This window comes from Ischnura elegans, chromosome 12, assembly GCF_921293095.1.
Source record: "Ischnura elegans chromosome 12, ioIscEleg1.1, whole genome shotgun sequence".
Taxonomy (NCBI): Eukaryota; Metazoa; Arthropoda; class Insecta; order Odonata; family Coenagrionidae; genus Ischnura; species Ischnura elegans.
This window is the reverse complement of record NC_060257.1, coordinates 93,271,152-93,290,581: the sequence shown is the minus strand read 5'-3', so window position 1 is coordinate 93,290,581 and position 19,430 is coordinate 93,271,152. Positions and strand designations below refer to the sequence as shown.

The 19,430-nt window shown below is 34.7% G+C and overlaps 1 long non-coding RNA gene across 1 annotated transcript; it reads left to right on the top strand.

Annotated features, from left to right (window-relative positions):
* The first annotated feature begins 16,251 nt into the window (after positions 1–16,251).
* LOC124169454 lies at positions 16,252–17,234 on the top strand. Its single transcript, XR_006867135.1, has 2 exons — positions 16,252–16,670; positions 17,126–17,234. It is a non-coding gene; the product is annotated as an uncharacterized LOC124169454 (long non-coding RNA).
* The last annotated feature ends 2,196 nt before the right edge of the window (positions 17,235–19,430 follow it).

The following is a 19,430-nucleotide window of genomic DNA, read 5'->3' as shown; positions in this document are numbered from 1 at the left end:
GAGTACAATTTTAACTTTTTTATGTCATAAGATGGCTTTGTATTTCATGTGCGTATAATCAGTTCAAATAACACTTTCTTAAACTTTGCATGTGACTTGATTATTTTTTTAGGATATAAGTAAAGGTTGGTCAAGATATCTTTTGCGCCCCCCTCTAGAGTTTTTTTCTGTATCCGCTACTGTGTAGCCATTAATAAACAATTAGTGCCCTTTAAAGGTTACTCTGTCCGTATATTATTTCCATATGTAGCCTTCAGTATACACAGCGTCCTTTCCAATGGGCTATAACCTTTCCGTTACTTGCGTGCTCCTATGACCCCAAGAGCTACACTGACAGGAATAAATCTAAACTACCTCAGGAAGGGCCACTCACGCCAAATATGTGGAAGGGTAGGAGCCAGACGAATGGTAGTCCACGTGATGGTGTCACGTGAAAAACACTGTTGGAATTTAGTTGGAAAACCTTACCAGCTAACTCTTCCCTGAAAACATGGAGTGGGACCTGTTCGCAAAGGGCAGGTGTCATTCACGGCAGCGAGGTTGGCAAAGCAAATAATTACGTTTGTACATGTATCTTCATTCTTTGTAAAGGTATCGGCTCGAGCCGCTACTCTCTTCTTATTCTCCTTCTGGTTTCATTGGATAAAGACGTCGTCTCATTTAATGTCTTTAAACTGATTCATCAGTGAATTTATTTTCCCCGGTTGGCTTCAGGCAGCCCTGGCAAAAATGAAGGAGGCTGATAACGGTGCTGGAGAGTATTTTATCATTTCTGTTCGGAACACCCAAGAACGCCGTCCGCCTGGGTTATTGAGAAATGCAGATTAATTTAAAAAATCAATGAACTGCCTTAAGATGTAAAAAATCCTGCCATGAAAAGTCCCTATTTTCATGAAGAAAAATGCTCTTCGAAATGTGATTTCAATCGTGCTTTTTTATCTACTGAGGCGATGAAACAAAAAAGATATTTTTCAGTGGAATTTATTCCTCAAGTCATAACGCGAAACTTAATTTTTTTGAATGCCAAGATTTGGACTCCCGCCCGTGATTTCGACCTATCGATAGTGGATTCCGTCGATAGTCGATTTCCACAGATACAAACATATGCAAACGTAAATGCGTCCATAACCGCTTTCACAATCAAAGACCACGCGAATAATGTTGCGTTCACTGTGTTGTGTTCGTCGTTTGCGAAATTGATCCTGCCGAAGTTTATCAGCCTCTTAATGTTCTTCATTTACTTGTTTCACCTGCACCTAGGCAATCAATTACCGTTATAACTTAACTTTGTAGTGTTGTGTTTGCTGTTTGCGAAACTTGTCCAATGAAAGTTTATCAACCGCTCAAGTGCTACTTTCGCTTCCTTCATCAGAATCTGGGTAAGTAGAAGTGTTGCCATTGCCACATTTTTTATTTTAAATGACGCAAACTCTTAATATTTTCAACCTTCTCACACATTCTGAGACTGAGGGATCCATCTTCTATTGATTGAAAAACTTTGCATTTGCGTAAACTTTAATTTATTTATGTGCTTGACGCATTTAATCACCGTAGTGTGGGAGGAATGTGAACAAACATTTCTCGAATTTACTATTTATTAAGTCATTTAAAGTTCTTTACATTTTTTTAATTGGCTGTTGTGCCATTAGTGTTGCTTCCTTTAAAATGTAATCATATTTGTTGGAGATCAGAGGGTATTTCACTCTTTAGGTTTAGACAAATTGGTTTTAAATTGTTAAGAATTAAATTCTCAAATCAATTTAGTACTTCGATTATTCAAGGTGAATAACTTATCGTTTTTTACATATAGAACTGATGGGGAATTTTTCGAAATATCCTTTGTTGAAAGTTGGTATTTATATAGCTTAAGGGAAAATCCCATGAATAGAGATTACTTTTTAACAAAGTGACTTACTTTAACTACCTAGACAAATTAGATGTATCACTAATAGATTCTAATAAAGTTTATGTGATATTATTTACAGGTGTAGTAAGGAAGAATTTTCCAAATTGCCAATGATGAAGAAATACGAGGAAAAGTGAGCTTGTTCTTCATGGATTCTTGTGACCTTAAGGAAGGATAATCAGGCAAAAACATTGATATTGATCCTATTGGTCTTTATTTTCGTTTGCATTGAATAAAGGCATTTCTAACGGTATTTGTTATTTATCAACACTCATCAAAATATTCAGAAAATATTTGTCCTGTTATATTTGACATCTAAATTCTTACTACTTCTTAAATTGACTTTTAACTTACTATGCTTAGTGAATTTACTCATACGATAAGATGTTTTTTTTTACATTGGATGAATAGACTGATTAAATAATACTGTGAGAGGATCCACTAAAACCTCTTGACGATAATTAAGCACAAAATGTGGTTTACCATCCGGGCTTGGCCCCTTTATTGTGTCTAATGAATTCAATATCTTATGTATTTCTGAGATTGTGTGGTATATTAGTAAAAATATGTGTAATATTTAGTTAAATATAATTATTTTGTTTTAACAGCACACATGTGTTTTCCATTTCCTCTGTAGACCCTGTAAGACCTGAATCTCACAGATATTTTTCTCTATTCAATTTATTGTCAGCAAGAAGTCTCAAACAAACTGGTAAGTGTTCCCACAGAACAATGCAAAACACACTAGCGTGTTACATTATGTTTATGAACGCTCTCTGCTGCTTAGGCAGGATGTTCTCAACTGTACGTAAACACTCTGAAATGCTGGAGATATCACTCACACAAATGACAAAATGGATGTACTAGTACTTCCACGCTTGCACTAAATACACACTGGCACCAGAACAGAGATTTAATTTTTGTTTTGCTACTTTAATTTCAGTTTTAATACAGCAGTGCATGTCAACAACTGCATTCAGGTTTTTGCTCAATCAAGAAAAATATACTCAGGGTGTTCAGTGATTGGGAATCTGGAAATATGCATGATTTTTGGTCACTCAAAATATCAATGAATTTTTGCTCCTGCTTGGAATTTAAAATCTTTTATTTCAAACTCGTTTCACACGAAATTTGTCAGTGCAAGGCCAATTTTCAGGCCTATTATATATACTTACATGTATGCTTCAAAGTGCATTGATTGAATTTTAAATTGCACTTAATGAGTGCAAACACTGATTAGATAACTTTTTCAATTTTGGCAAATTTGTTGATATTCCAAGTGTTGCATTCATAAAATAAGTGAATAACTTCTTTTAAAAATGTAGGAATTTTAACTAGGATAATATATAATTATAGAATTAATTAAAAGTATTAAGTAAATGTAGTGTTGTAAAATTCGTATACATAGCTTTTATCTCGTAAGATTGACCTGGAATTTAGTAAAATTTCCCTAGAAAACCTGGAATTCTGCAGGAATTTTTCTGCTTTCATACATATATACGTCTTGTATACTGTATATATATATGTCTTGTATACTGTATACGTATACTGTATATGCGTGGTAGGAGGACATTTGCTGCGTTATATACATTTGGTAGATGGTGGGTAGAAGGTTTTTATACGTATACAGTATACGTGTATCTTCTACTGTATACGCATGTTATACACTACGTATACGTATATTTAATGTATACTGTAGCATGTGTGCTGTCTGGGCAATGACACACCTCCCTCCGAAATCTTTCACACCTTTAAGCCGATGTCCCACGGTCAAATTTGCGACAAAATATTTTGATCAAAATTTTTGTCCAAAAATTTTGATGCAAATATTTTGATACAACTGGACTGGGGGTGTCCCACGATGCATCTCATTTTGATCAAAAACAAACGAAAGACGATATTTATGTAAACAACTAGGAAACTTGTGGAGGTGGAGGATTCTTTCTTTTTAAGCAGGCGAAATTGTTTGAACAGGCCTCTTGAACATTAAAGATGCGAAAAAAAGAAAACAGAAGGAATGCTGAACTTGGCCTTGGCTGGAAAAGGGGTATGAAAGCGTTGGAATAAGCATGCTAAACATGTTGGAGAAGGAGTTGGTCGCCGATGTTCCCGTTTATTATCGATAATAATTGACGACAAGTCAGGATATTTCATGTCCCTTATCAGCAAGGTTGAGGGCAGAATAAAACGCCAGGATACAAACGTGAGGCAGTTTATTCCCGCGAGGAAAATGCTATTAATAAATGATGAACATTGTGGTTGAGGAGATGTTATGAATAGTGCTGTAAGCGTGCATTTAAATCACATTTTCCTCTCCTAATCTAGCAGTTTCTAAAATAAGATCCTTGTCCTATAATCATAGTAATAGAAACGGGCAGCTGTAGTGTTTCACAGGTACAATCGTCAGTTCATATTATTCATTTCTCCAGCTGCTCGCTCGCATTGTATGCCTTCCATAAAGCGTAAAATTCGGCCTCGATACCTTAAGTAAATCTTTTATTATTTCCAAAACATCCCTCCTGGTATTGCGATTCTAAAGATCGCATCCTTTCTATTTAAGATCAACTGATTATTACGGATTTCCTAGTTGAGAGCTTCCATCGCCTATCACTAAGACAAATATTTGCTCATATTTACCTTTAGGGCCACACCAGGCGATGAAATAGACGATCACGAACATATATATATATATATTTGAAATAATGTTTTGTGAATTCACTTCGTGGTATCGTGATATTATAAATTTAAAACTAAACCTTTTAGTATTCCATACAATACTAATGAAAAAACTCAACCGGTTTCGATCTTTTCAGGTCCTTATCTAGAGGTTTACGATTAAGATAACGACCTGAAAAGGTGGAAACCGGTTGGGTTTTTAATGCATACTGTGTGGAATACAACAAAGTTTATTTTTGTGTCCATAATATACATCATTATAAATTAAAATACTCATGCAGACGATAAATAAGTTTAACGTATTTGGCCTGTGTGTCAGCGCTTGGCGATGCTTTTTTGTCAAAGGCCCTGTTCCCCAACAACACACATTTGGATATACATATGTATATATATTGTATATTCATGGGTCACATACATATATATTTTTGTTATGTATTACATCTGTAGTACATATGTATTATTGAATGCATTTCCTTTGTATTCATACATATGTAAAAGTGGCACATGTTACACGATAAATACATTTGTATTTTTTGTGTATTTTTGAAATTTGGATACTTATGTAAATGTGGTCATAAATAAACAAAAATACAAATGTATTTATCGTGTAACACGTACCACTTTTACATATGTATGAATACAGAGGAAATACATATGTAAATGTGGTCAAAAATACACAAAATATACATTATGTATATTTCCTGTAATACTTGGGAGGTAGATTTTCGTAGCGTCTTGCGAAATGTTCATAAACATTTTTTCCAGAAATAATATGTTCACAGCAAACGCCAGATTTCCCTATTTTAATGATCATTCATCCATTCGAATTTATACCCAGAAAGCTTAAAAATAAATCATATACTAGTCGATGTGAGCAAGGGTAGTAAAGATGGCGGCTATTTATGTTAATTTGTAAATGCATGCGAAATACAGACGTCCATTACATATGTAAAATTCAGTTTCTATCCGCGAAATATACACATGGAAAAATGGTTCACAATACATGAAAAATACAAAACATAGTACTTGCACAGATCAAAAGTAAAAGCGAAGTTTGATTTTTTAAACAATATTTTAATGTAACTGTTTAGACAAAAAATTAAATTCTCAATTCCGCGGCTAACTGTCGCTAGGGAAAAGAGTGGGAGTGATACAGTTATAATCTCGTTGACAGTAAACCTCGGCATTTCGTTCGAGACTACGAGAACGTGCTGTCGGAGGAACTCCGGCATCTACGCTTATAAACAAAAGGAAATCCGTTATTAACTAGCTAGGTACTGATGTATAGTTAATTTTATATTTGTTTGTATTATTATACTTATTGGAAGAATTGACATAGTGTTTTAATCCTCAATAACCGGTGCGTGTGGATGGTGTGCTCAACCCGAAGCCAAGCTATGTTTTGCTGGAAATGTGCTTCAATCCCACACGTTATTGCGATTCGTGCAAGCCAGCTCCAGCAGCTCCCTGTCACTGGATTATTAAGGTGAGGTATGATTTATCTTTTATTGTATTGTACGCCTACATAGACTACATTAATTATGTTATTTGAGTATATTTGGATACAACTATTGGCGCAATGTGTTGACCACATTGCGCCAATAGAGGTAATTATTTTGTTTATGTTTGGCTATTGTTTTCCTTTTTTGTTGAGTTATGTATCAAGGAGACTGGTGTCCATTGAAGTTATATGGTAAAACATAGTAATGTCAATCTTGTACGTATAAATTAATAGATTATGCGTCGTATAGTAATTCCGTGCTTCGCGGCTGAAGTTACATTTTTTCTTCTCTTAATTAAGAGCAGAAAAAACTGTTTAAAGGAATGTTTTCGTTCACGTGTAAGTTGTTTTATCGCTGTTAATTACCACAAACTACTATATTGTAGTTCTTGCATTCCTAGTTATCCTATGCTTTAGTCATAACATCTTTGACCTTAGACTTATCAGCGTAGCCTTGTCACTAATAGCATAGAGTAAGTATATACTTACTTTATCCTAATAGATTCCTCGAGGTTCCGAGTGGTTTTGCCCTCTACTTCTAATTATTTAACGAACAAGAAGTATTGGTCGTGTAATATCGGTTCCCTTAAAGCAAAATGTAATATTTCTTTCATCTTGAAATGTAGTCAATCAAGGTGCATTTCGTCATTATTATTAACACAAGATAAATACGTAATTTTCATGCGAAAGTTTGTCATTATATGTAAGAAAAAGGTGCGTACGGGCCAAATTAATTAATTGTAATTTCCTTTTCATGCTCTTTCGCGCATACCCAGCAGGCGACGATGTAAATAGCTTGGCCTGGACAAGAGGAGAATGGATTACGGAAAAGACGACGAAGCAAAGCCAGAAGACCAGGTGGAATTGTTAATACCGAGGTAAGCTTTGAGGGAAAAATTTTTTTTAACCATAATGGAGAGGTTTCTTAAAGTTAAGCCTGAAATTATCTATTATGTATGAAATTTATTTGTTTGAAAATTTGATATCACAAGTTTATATTTTTTCTGTGTGAGTCATCCGCTACTAAATCATGGTACTAATAAATTAGTATCATGTACTAAATAAGCATACCAATGGATTCTAGTTTTCCTAGTTAATTTATATTTAAAAGTAGTTATATGATCATTTCTCATATTTCTCATTCTTCTTAAGAGAAAGGCTATTAATTTTGTAAAATGAAAGCATTTCCCCAAAATATATGATTTCTCAAAGGACAAGGTCAAATCTGTGCTAGCTGGGACCTCGACATAATTGGTAAATGAAAAAATTTAAAACTTATGTCTGGAATCTAGCAGAGAAGCCAAACTTTCATTTGCATTCAGAATACAGAATTAGTACTAAAATTACAGACTTCACAGAATACTGACTGCCTATATGAATTGAAAAAAAATAAAATTGAAAGGCCTTGAGCTCCTATATTCAGATCTTACAAAAAGATATATTTTTGCATGACTTTTAAACTTGACTTCTTTTTTTCTCCTTTCAGAAAGTGGCTAATTGTGCAGAGTTGGTTTCCTGAATTCAGGTTTCTTCTTGTGCAATGGGTTACAACGCTTGTTCCGTGCTAACATTTTTTTCTATTTTCCAACTCAAACCATTGTTTGTACTTGATTTATCTTTGTGCCATTTGTTTTAACTAAGTTTCACCTACTGTTTGCTGGCCCTTAATGCTTGTTAGCAATATTCATGGCCACACTTGTTATTTGTGTGTATTATTTTATTTTTCTCTTTGAATAAATGTTTTATTATATGTACGTTCTGGTTTCCTTATTCATCCGTTTGATCCATATTGATATTAAGTGGATGTGGGTCAGAAAATCAATATGTATAATTCGTGTACGAGGGCCTGCAGATACATATGTATATTACATGTAAGGATATTCAGATTTCCAATTTGTAATACGCATGTATACATACATCCTGAGGGACTTTTGAGCCACTTTTACGTGAAATATACAGACGTAATACGACTGTATTCCTTTGTATACATATGTATGATTCATGTATGGGTATTCAGATTTCCAATTTGTAATACGCACGAATACATACATCCATAGGGACTTTTGAACCACTTCTATGTGAAATATACTGATGTAATACGATGGTATTCCATCTTATACATATGTATTTGGGCACGTATTTTTTGTGTATTATTGATGTAATACAGATGTAATACAAATGCCGTGTTATCTGGGTGATTGGTTGGTTTCATCCAATTGGATGAAAATTTAGAACCTGTCCTATCCATTTGTACAAATCGGTGATTTGTACAAACGATCCCATCTATTAGATATATTATTGTCAAAATAGCAGCAGTTCTAATAGATATCTACTGTAGATGTCTATTAGACGTCTACTGTAGATGTCTATTAGATGTCTACTGTAGTTGTCTATTAGATGCCTACTGTAGTTGTCTATTAGATATTTAATTATCTGTTTTATACTTATCTATATCTATAAAAAATTTTCTCATGCCTAGGCTTGATGCAATTAACATTAATGAAAAAATTGTCGCCGTATGATCAAAATGAAAACTACAAAAAAAATACCGCGACATGGCATTGAACTTGTGTTCCCCACTCCGTAGCCAAACGCGCTCACCACTACACCAGTAGATCTTGTTGAGGAAATTGTGCTTTTTTGAAATATTATAACAATTGTTAAAATAACACTCGGAAATAAATTAATTACAGCCAAACTAAGGCCCATTCAATGGAATCATACATCTATTCATAGATGAAAATAGACAATATATAGGTAGATACAGTTGGCATAGTCGCCACGCATCGTTCTACGCGTCGCAAAAATTTTTAAGTCCGTAATCACTCGAGTAAGGGACCAAAAAATTTGTCCCTAAATCAAATGTTATATCGCTTCCATAGCTCATGAATCGCGTTTTAAAACACACTTTCGGAGATGTATCCAAAATCGCCCCTTGTCACCTGCACATCTAATAGATGTCTAATAGATATCTATTAGATATACGTCTATTCATAGATGAAAATAGACAATATATAGATATCTATAGATATCTATTTTCCGTGTGGGAGATGTCTAATAGGCAACTATTATATATACATCTACCCGTAGATAAAAATAGACAAAATATAGATACAGTTGGCATAGTCGCCAGGCATGGTTCTACGCGTCGCAAAATTTTTTAAGTCCGTAATCACTCGAGTAAGGGACCAAAAAAAATGTCCCTTAATCAAATGTTTAATCGCTTCCATAGCTCAAGAATCGCGTTTTAAAACACACTTTCGGAGATGGATCCAAAACCAGCCATTGTCACCTGCACATCTAATAGATGTCTAATAGGTAGGCAACTATTAGATATACATCTATCCGTAGATGAAAATAGACAAAATATAGATACCCCAACAACACACATTTGGATATACATATGTATATATATTGTATTTTCATGGGTCACATACATATATATTTTTGTTATGTATTACATCTGTAGTACATATGTATTATTGAATGTATTTCCTTTGTATTCATACATATGTAAAAGAGGCACTTGTTACACGATAAATACATTTGTATTTTTTGTGTATTTTGAAATTTGGATACTTATGTAAATGTGGTCAAAAATACACAAAAATACAAATGTATTTATCGTGTAACACGTACCACTTTTACATATGTATAAATACAGAGGAAATACATATGTAAATGTGGTCAAAAATACACAAAATATACATTATGTATATTTCCTGTTATACTTGGGAGGTAGATTTTCGTGGCGTCTTGCGAAATGTTCATAAACATTTTTTCCAGAAATAATGTGTTCACAGCAAACGCCAGATTTCCCTATTTTTATGATCATTCATCCATTCGAATTTATACCCAGAAAGCTTAAAAATAAATCATATACTGGTCGATGTGAGCAAGGGTAGTAAATCCCCAACAACACACATTTGGATATACATATGTATATATATTGTATATTCATGGGTCACATACATATATATTTTTGTTATGTATTACATCTGTAGTACATATGTATTATTGAATGTATTTCCTTTGTATTCATACATATGTAAAAGAGGCACTTGTTACACGATAAATACATTTGTATTTTTTGTGTATTTTGAAATTTGGATACTTATGTAAATGTGGTCAAAAATACACAAAAATACAAATGTATTTATCGTGTAACACGTACCACTTTTACATATGTATGAATACAGAGGAAATACATATGTAAATGTGGTCAAAAATACACAAAATATACATTATGTATATTTCCTGTTATACTTGGGAGGTAGATTTTCGTGGCGTCTTGCGAAATGTTCATAAACATTTTTTCCAGAAATAATATGTTCACAGCAAACGCCAGATTACCCTATTTTAATGATCATTCATCCATTCGAATTTACACCCAGAAAGCTTAAAAATAAATCATATACTGGTCGATGTGAGCAAGGGTAGTAAATATGGCGGCTATTTATGTTAATTTGTAAATGCACGCGAAATACAGACGTATTACATATGTAAAATTCAGTTTCTATCCGCGAAATATACACATGGAAAAATGGTTCACAATACATGAAAAATATAAAACATAGTACTTGCACAGATCAAAAGTAAAAGCGAAGTTTGATTTTTTAAACAATATTTTAATGTAACTGTTTAGACAAAAAATTAAATTCTCAATTCCGCGGCTCACTGTCGCTAGGGAAGTGAGTGGGAGTGATGCGGTGGCTACAGTGATACAGTTATAATCTCGTTGACAGTAAACCTCGGCATTTCGTTCGAGACTACGAGAACGTGCTGCAGGAGGAACTCCGGCATCTACGCTAATAAACAAAAGGAAATCTGTTATAAACTAGCTACTGATGTATAGTTAATTTTATATTTGTTTGTATTATTATACTTATTAGAAGAATTGACATAGTGTTTTAATCCTCGATAACCGGTGCGTGTGGATGGTGTGCTCAACCCGAAGCTATGTTTTGCTGGAAATGTGCTTCAATCCCACACGTTATTGCGATTCGTGCAAGCCAGCTCCAGCAGTTTCCTGTCACTGGATTATTAAGGTAAGGTATGATTTATCTTTTATTGTATTGTACGCCTATATAGACTACATTAATTATGTTATTTGAGTATATTTGGATACAACTATTGGCGCAATGTGGTCAACACATTGCGCCAATAGAGGTAATTATTTTGTTTATGTTTGGCTATTGTTTTCCTTTTTTGTTGAGTTATGTATCGAGAGACTGGTCTCCGTTGAAGTTATATGGTAAAACATAGTAATGTCAATCTTGTACGTATAAATTAATAGATTATGCGTCGTATAGTAATTCCGTGCTTCGCGGCTGAAGTTACATTTTTTCTTCTCTTAATTAAGAGCAGAAAAAATTGTTTAAAGGAATGTTTTCGTTCACGTGTAAGTTGTTTTATCGCTGTTTATTACCACAACCTACTGTATTGTAGTTCTTGCATTCCTAGTTATCCTATGCTTTAGTCATAACATATCTTTGACCGTAGACTTATCAGCGTAGCCTTGTCACTAATAGATTCCTCGAGGTTCCGAGCGGTTTTGCCCTCTACTTCTAATTATTTAACGAACAAGAAGTATTGGTCGTGTAATATCGGTTCCCTTAAAGCAAAATGTAATATTTCTTTCATCTTGAAATGCAGTCAATCAAGGTGCATTTCGTCATTATTACCCTGTCGATTTCTGTAACAATAAAGTCTGTTCATTGTCTGTCAGTTGGCTGTTCGTTCCCTGTTCCCTGACCAAGAGAGAACAGGCAGGCGACTGTTCGTAGAATGTAAATTGGAACGCCTTGTCTGTTCCTTGTCTGTGAGAAAAGGGTTACTTGTCTGTTCCCTCCCTGTTAAGAAAGCGGCATTCTCTGTTCCTTACCTGTTGGACCACAGACAATGAACAGGCAGGGGACTGTGCGCTGTCAGTTCATTGCCTGTTTTCTTAGGTTGTTTGTTCCCTGTTCCTTGACCAAGAGAGAACAGGCAGGCGACTGTTCGTAGAATGTAAATTGGAACGCCTTGTCTGTTCCTTGTTTGTGACAATGTGGGAAGATGGTTATTTGTCTGTTCTCTCCCTATGCGCATACTTTGTTCCTTAACTGTTCGCTGTTGCTAAGTTGGACATAATAGACAAGAGATAATTTATGTTAAAATAGAATTAAAAGTTGAAATTCATTTGAATGATTGTAAGAAAAACTTTTATTGTGCTTTTCCACATATTCCATTAGTTATAAAAATCTTTAATAGTTGCAGAAAAGCAAGCTTTGTCATCATTAACAGAACAACCACTACATCAACAAATATTTCACATGCCTTCATCAAAGAAATATGTACTTCCTTAAATTAATACAACTCGGATTCTGCACTATGTCAATATAATACGAGTGATTTTAAAAGAGAAACACGCCTTTAAAGAATATTTATGAACACGATGATTTCACTTCTCACAAACAAACCTACAAGAAAGACAGTCCTCTGACAATGTTTGTTGGTTCTTATTGGCGACGTAACGCACATACGCATAATACAAATACAATACAAATCTCAGTACTTGCTCAAAAACTTAAGAGACACAATAAATTATTAAATAAACACACTCAAGAACAAATATCACTTCACGACTTTCACTATCACTGAATGGATGCACGAATTACTTAATTCGTCACTGCGGGCATTTAGCACAGGTTAAATAATAATCAAATAAATAACTGTTTTCTCCGCAACCAACAACTTCACCACAACACAGTCGACCATGTGCTCGTAAACTGTCCGGATAACGGTATCGGTTATTGGCGTCATTGTTTGCGTTTGCTATCTTCTATAGGTAGGTAGCAGCACCACGCTATCTTTCCGTCCTTGTTGAGAACCTGTTCACTAGCTGTTCACTGTTTTCTGTTCGTACCCTGTACCGTGAAACGGACTATGAACCGGCCCTTGCCTGTTGACTGTCCGTTCACTGTTGTCTGTTCGTTCACTGTTGTCTGTTCGTTCCCAGTCCGCTGAAACCACAGAGTACATACTCTTTGGCTGAAACATACGGCCCCTGCCTGTAATTGGCGAAGTAAAGTATTTAACGTGCGTAAGCCGAGCAGATAGCTAATATAATTTGCGTGCTCACTTCAACAACCGTCATCCGTGGTTGATGGTAATCGTGATAATGAATTCAACCGTATATAATTACTGTTTAAGTAGATGATATTTTCTTTGGATTCAATCAAACTTCCTTGTACTCAATTAAATTTGGATTAATCCAAATTGTTGTCCAAATTCCGAAACTTAAAACAATTGTTCGTACGTTGTTCATAATCTGTTCTCAAAATCTCCAAAAGGTTCCAAACTGACAGCGAACAGGCATCATTTTTACGTAAATCGATAGGGTGTTTAGTGTTTGTTCACTGTTGTCTGTTCATTCCCTGTTCGGTGAAACATACTACCAACCGGCCCCTGCCTGTTAAAAGCTTGTTCACTATTGTTCCCGAAATGCTTGTTGCCTGCCTGTTAAGGAACAAGCTGCAAACAGAGTACAAACTGTTGGTAGGCTGTTCGTAAGTTGTTCCTACTTGTGAGTGACCCGAGATTGTTCGTTGGCTGTTTATACTCTGTTCACTAATCTCCAACAGGCTATCAACAGACTTCAAACGGACAGCGAACAGGCATTGTTGTTTCAGAAATCGACAGGGTATTAACACAAGATAAATACGTAATTTTCATGCGAAAGTTTGTCATTATATGTAAGAAAAAGGTGCGTACGGGCCAAATTAATTAGGTAATTGTAATTTTCTTTTCATGCTCTTTCGCGCTTACCCAGCAGGCGACGATGTAAATAGCTTGGCCTGGACAAGAGGAGAATGGATTACGGAAAAGACGACGAAGCAAAGCCAGAAGACCAGGTGGAATTGTTAATACCGAGGTAAGGTATGAGGGAAAATTTTTTTTTAACCATAATCGAGAGGTTTCTTAAAGTTAAGCCTGAAATTATCTATTATGTATGAAATATATTTGTTTGAAAATTTGATATCACAAGTTTATATTTTTTCTGTGTGAGTCATCCGCTACTTAATCATGGTACTAATATATTAGTATCATGTACTAAATAAGCATACCAATGGATTCACGTTTTCCTAGTTAGTTTATATTTAAAAGTAGTCATATGATCTTTTCTCATATTTCTCATTCTTCTCAAGAGAAAGGCTATTAATTTTGTAAAATGAAAGCATTTCCCCAAAATATATGATTTCTCAAAGGACAAGGTCAAATCTGCTCTAGCTGGGACCTCGACATAATTGGTAAATGAAAAAATTTAAAACTTATGTCTGGAATCTAGCAGAGAAGCCAAACTTTCATTTGCATTCAGAATACAGAATTAGTACTAAAATTACAGACTTCACAGAATACTGACTGCCTATATGAATTGAAAAAAAATAAAATTGAAAGGCCTTGAGCTCCTATTCAGATCTTACAAAAAGATATATTTTTGCATGACTTTTAAACTTGACTTCTTCTTTTCTCGTTTCAGAAAGTGGTTAATTGTGCAGAGTTGGTTTCCTGAATTCAGGTTTCTTCTTGTGCAATGGGTTACAACGCTTGTTCCGTGCTAACATTTTTTTCTATTTTCCAATTCAAACCATTGTTTGTACTTGATTTATCTTTGTGCCATTTTTTTAAACTAACCCAGGTAAAAATATTTGGTCTGTAACTAATCTGGATCTGGTCTGTAACTGGTCTGAAAGGCTAAATTTTGTTCTGTAACTGGTCTGTAACAGAACTGGACTGGTCTGGATTTCAGAGAGGCAAAGGAAAATGGTCTGTAACTAGTCTGGAATTCTGGTCTGTAACTGTGCTGTAATATTCGATGGTGTGTAACTGATCTGGATCAACTGTCTGTAACTGTACTGTAATTTTCGATGGTCTGCATCTAGTCTGGATCTATTCTTTAACTATTCTGAAATATTCTATGAGTTTCAACTGGTCTGGAACTATTCTGGAAAAATTCCAAGTGAGTCAACTGGTCTGGATTCTGATGTGACATGAGATCTGATATTTTATTTGGTCATCTGCAATTGCTCTTAAATTTATTTGTAACAGTGAAATTATTATAATGTATATCAGGTATTGCTACTTAATGGAATTAGGAATCCTGGGCTATGGAGTGGTCAATTTTTAATGTCCATTAATTTTTTTTCAAGAAGGGTTACCATTTTATATTTGTTATTTCATAGATGAATTTCACATGGGTTCAAAGGTACCCACTGCCCACAATCATGGCTTGTGGAGAGTTGCGTTATTTGGATGGCATTAGAAAGGGCTGCATCATAAATTGAGACTAATATCAGAAGTACGTCTGATATTAGTCTCAATTTAAGATGCAAACTTTAAGCAATGAAGGTTGAAATGTCAAATAGGGTTTTGGAAAGTAGTTAGCAGTCAATAAAATAGTTTGCAATGGTTTATTCTAATTCCAATGTATTTACCAATTTCAGGCAAAACTTTTTGCCCGCAACTTCCACTGTAATAAAAATGAACTCCTCCATGGTGGGTAGACATAGGGTAAATGAAGGGTAGTACCCTCCATGGTGTGTAGTTAACCCTCCATCAACCCATGCTCTACATTCCAGGGAGGGTAAGGCAAGGGTAGCACTACCGCATGGAAGAAGGATTCTTCCATGGCACTACCTTTCCTAAGATCTCCTTCACTCACCAAACATCTACACTTACATGTTACATACTAACATACCTACTTCTTTCAAAAAATTGCATTGCATTTCTGTAGGGAAGAGGTGCAGTTAATGAGCTGATTGTAAGAAAAATTTAATATCTTCCAGCTAGTAGGGCTAACACACTTTATTTGGGCTATGGAAGCATAAAATAATATACTTAAGTATCTATTTGCCCCCTCAAATGCAAATGGATCTTAATTCAGAACACCGTGTATAAAATGGTAATAAGGTGAACGTAATGCATCATTTCAGTAACCCATTAAAATTAAAGCATTTGTTGAAGAGGAAAATATCTGAAAAGTCCCTCAGGTACCTTCGTGAAGGTACACCTCGCACCTATAAGAAGCAGGTGCACCTGCTCCAGAGAAATTTAGTTCTGTAAAAGAATGTAGTAACTGCGTTAGATACATATTTTGCGGATTAAAAATTTGAGTTACAATTTTTTCCCATTATATAACGTATTAAAAATCGTATTTTGAAACTTGCGCCAAAACAACCAGCGGCCATCTTCTATACCACGTGACCTAACAGCCATTGGCACTGGAATTTTGTTTACACTCGTAGATACAGTAGTTTCCGACTTTGTGAATTAATCTGTGCCTTAAAACCGTATTTTACAAGCAACTGTATGTTTAAGAACGTATGGATGAGGAAAATATAACGTTTTTCAAAGTGAAAACTTCCTAAAAGGAATCGAAAAAAATACTGTTTCATGCCAATTGCATACTATCACAATGAAATCAACGCCGGATAAAGTTTTTATTTACCGGGTTTGCGGAAAAAGTGGCTCCTTGCAGCACGTAGAGATTTAAAGAAGATGCCTTGGTCAGCATCAACCCATCTCTGCTGCACTGACTATTTTAATGTAAGTACATGGAACATATTTTTACAATCCATAGTAAATCAACGAACTTGAGTATCAACAATTTTTAGGACTAATGCAATTAATGAACTACTTCTTTCAACCCAATAGTTGTAAAAGATTATTTATTACTACGTTCTCACTGTGATTACAATTTAGGTTGATCTTTGGCTTAACTTTTATATTAAAAATACAATTCATTCAGATCGATTAAGTTGAAATATTTCAAGTTACTTTTCTCGCGTTAGAAACCACATTGTTAGCAGTTTTTCATGGCATAATAAAGTATTAGCCACACTTTCTAAGACCGTGGCCACACTATAAATTCATTCGTGCATGAAAGGTTTTTCTTGAAATTGAATAACCATATTAGAGAATATGTGGAACAATTTTAAGTTACTTTGAGTACCTACTTATTACTTAGCTGGTTATTAAATGTTACAATTCTCATTTTCCAGGATTGATGGCGATGGACACTAGACGTTTTCTCTACTACAATACATGTTAACTGTGTTACTATAACTAGAGAATGTTTTGAGTACATCAATAAATGTTAAATTGCCTGTATAGATTTATTTTATTGCATAGAAAATCATCCACCTCTATACGAATCCAAAATTTCCTGTTGCAGGGGATATGTTATTGATGGTTTGTCAAAAGTCATATGCTAACATGTTTTATCAACTTAGAACTTTGATGGGAGTTGACAGCTGAAATGCAGTTGCCATGTGTGAGTACAATGAATATCTTACGATCGGATTGACATTTGTTAAATTCTGAATTCCATTTGCACTCATACTGGCATAATCGGGAGATACATCAACTCTGAGCTTTTGATTGTTGTAAGAATTACTAAACTTTCTTGCCCCTTATAGCTGAAGACATCCATAGAGATGTATCATCGCTTTTCAAAATTAACAATTTATTAAATTGATTATGTAGGAATGCTATTGTAACAATAGAAGATTACAGCTTTGAGAGTATGCCTTTATCTCTGTCATATTTGGCTGGCTGGGAAATGCCTTCAGTATGCTTCTCAGATTTATTTGTTTAGGCTGTTCCCTTTTCCTTACTAGCTGAACTGAACCAGTCAGATCAATGAGATTGACTGATCTTTTAGTTATCCTGAGTCTCAGGTTAAGTAGTATAAACCAACTAGTCACTAGAACAGATTAGTTCCAGACCACATAGTCCCCCTGAGAACAGACCAGTTCCAGAGCAGTACAGATCAGTTACAGACCTGGGTCCAGACCAGTTTACCCACCCGTTGTCCAGACCAGTTGCAGACCAAACTGGTCTGGAGCAATGTTTCAATTTCTTCCCAGTTCCAGACCAGCTGCGGACCTTTAGCTCCACCCCCGTTCCAGACCTGTTCCAGCTCAGTTACAGACCAAATATTTTTACCTGGGAAGTTTCACCTACTGTTTGCTGGCCCTTAATGCTTGTTAGCAATATTCATGGCCACACTTGTTATTTGTGTGTATTATTTTATTTTTCTCTTTGAATAAATGTTTTATTATCTGTATGTTCTGGTTTCCTTATATTTATTCATCCGTTTGATCCATATTGATATTAAGTGGATGTGGGTCAGAAAATCAATATGTATAATTCGTGTACGAGGGCCTGCAGATACATATGTATATTACATGTAAGGATATTCAGATTTCCAATTTGTAATACGCATGTATACATACATCCTGAGGGACTTTTGAGCCACTTTTACGTGAAATATACAGACGTAATACGACTGTATTCCTTTGTATACATATGTATGATTCATGTATGGGTATTCAGATTTCCAATTTGTAATACGCACGAATACATACATCCATAGGGACTTTTGAACCACTTCTACGTGAAATATACCGATATAATACGATCGTATTCCATCTTATACATATGTATTTGGGCACGTATTTTTTGTGTATTATTTATGTAATACAAATGCCGTGTTATCTGGGTATTGGTCGTGTAATATCGGTTCCCTTAAAGCAAAATGTAATATTTCTTTCATCTTGAAATGCAGTCAATCAAGGTGCATTTCGTCATTATTATTAACACAAGATAAATACGTAATTTTCATGCGAAAGTTTGTCATTATATGTAAGAAAAAGGTGCGTACGGGCCAAATTAATTAATTATAATTTTCTTTTCATGCTCTTTCGCGCATACCCAGCAGGCGACGATGTAAATAGCTTGGCCTGGACAAGAGGAGAATGGATTACGGAAAAGACGACGAAGCAAAGCCAGAAGACCAGGTGGAATTGTTAATACCGAGGTAAGCTTTGAGGGAAATTTTTTTTTACCATAATGGAGAGGGTTCTTAAAGTTAAGCCTGAAATTATCTATTATGTATGAAATTTATTTGTTTGAAAATTTGATATCACAAGTTTATATTTTTTCTGTGTGAGTCATCCGCTACTAAATCATGGTACTAATATATTAGTATCATGTACTAAATAAGCATACCAATGGATTCACGTTTTCCTAGTTAATTTATATTTAAAAGTAGTCATATGATCTTTTCTCATATTTCTCATTCTTATTAAGAGAAAGGCTATTAATTTTGTAAAATGAAAGCATATCCCCAAAATATATGATTTCTCAAAGGACAAGGTCAAATCTGTGCTAGCTGGGACCTCGACATAATTGGTAAATGAAAAAATTTAAAACTTATGTCTGGAATCTAGCAGAGAAGCCAAACTTTCATTTGCATTCAGAATACAGAATTAGTACTAAAATTACAGACTTCACAGAATACTG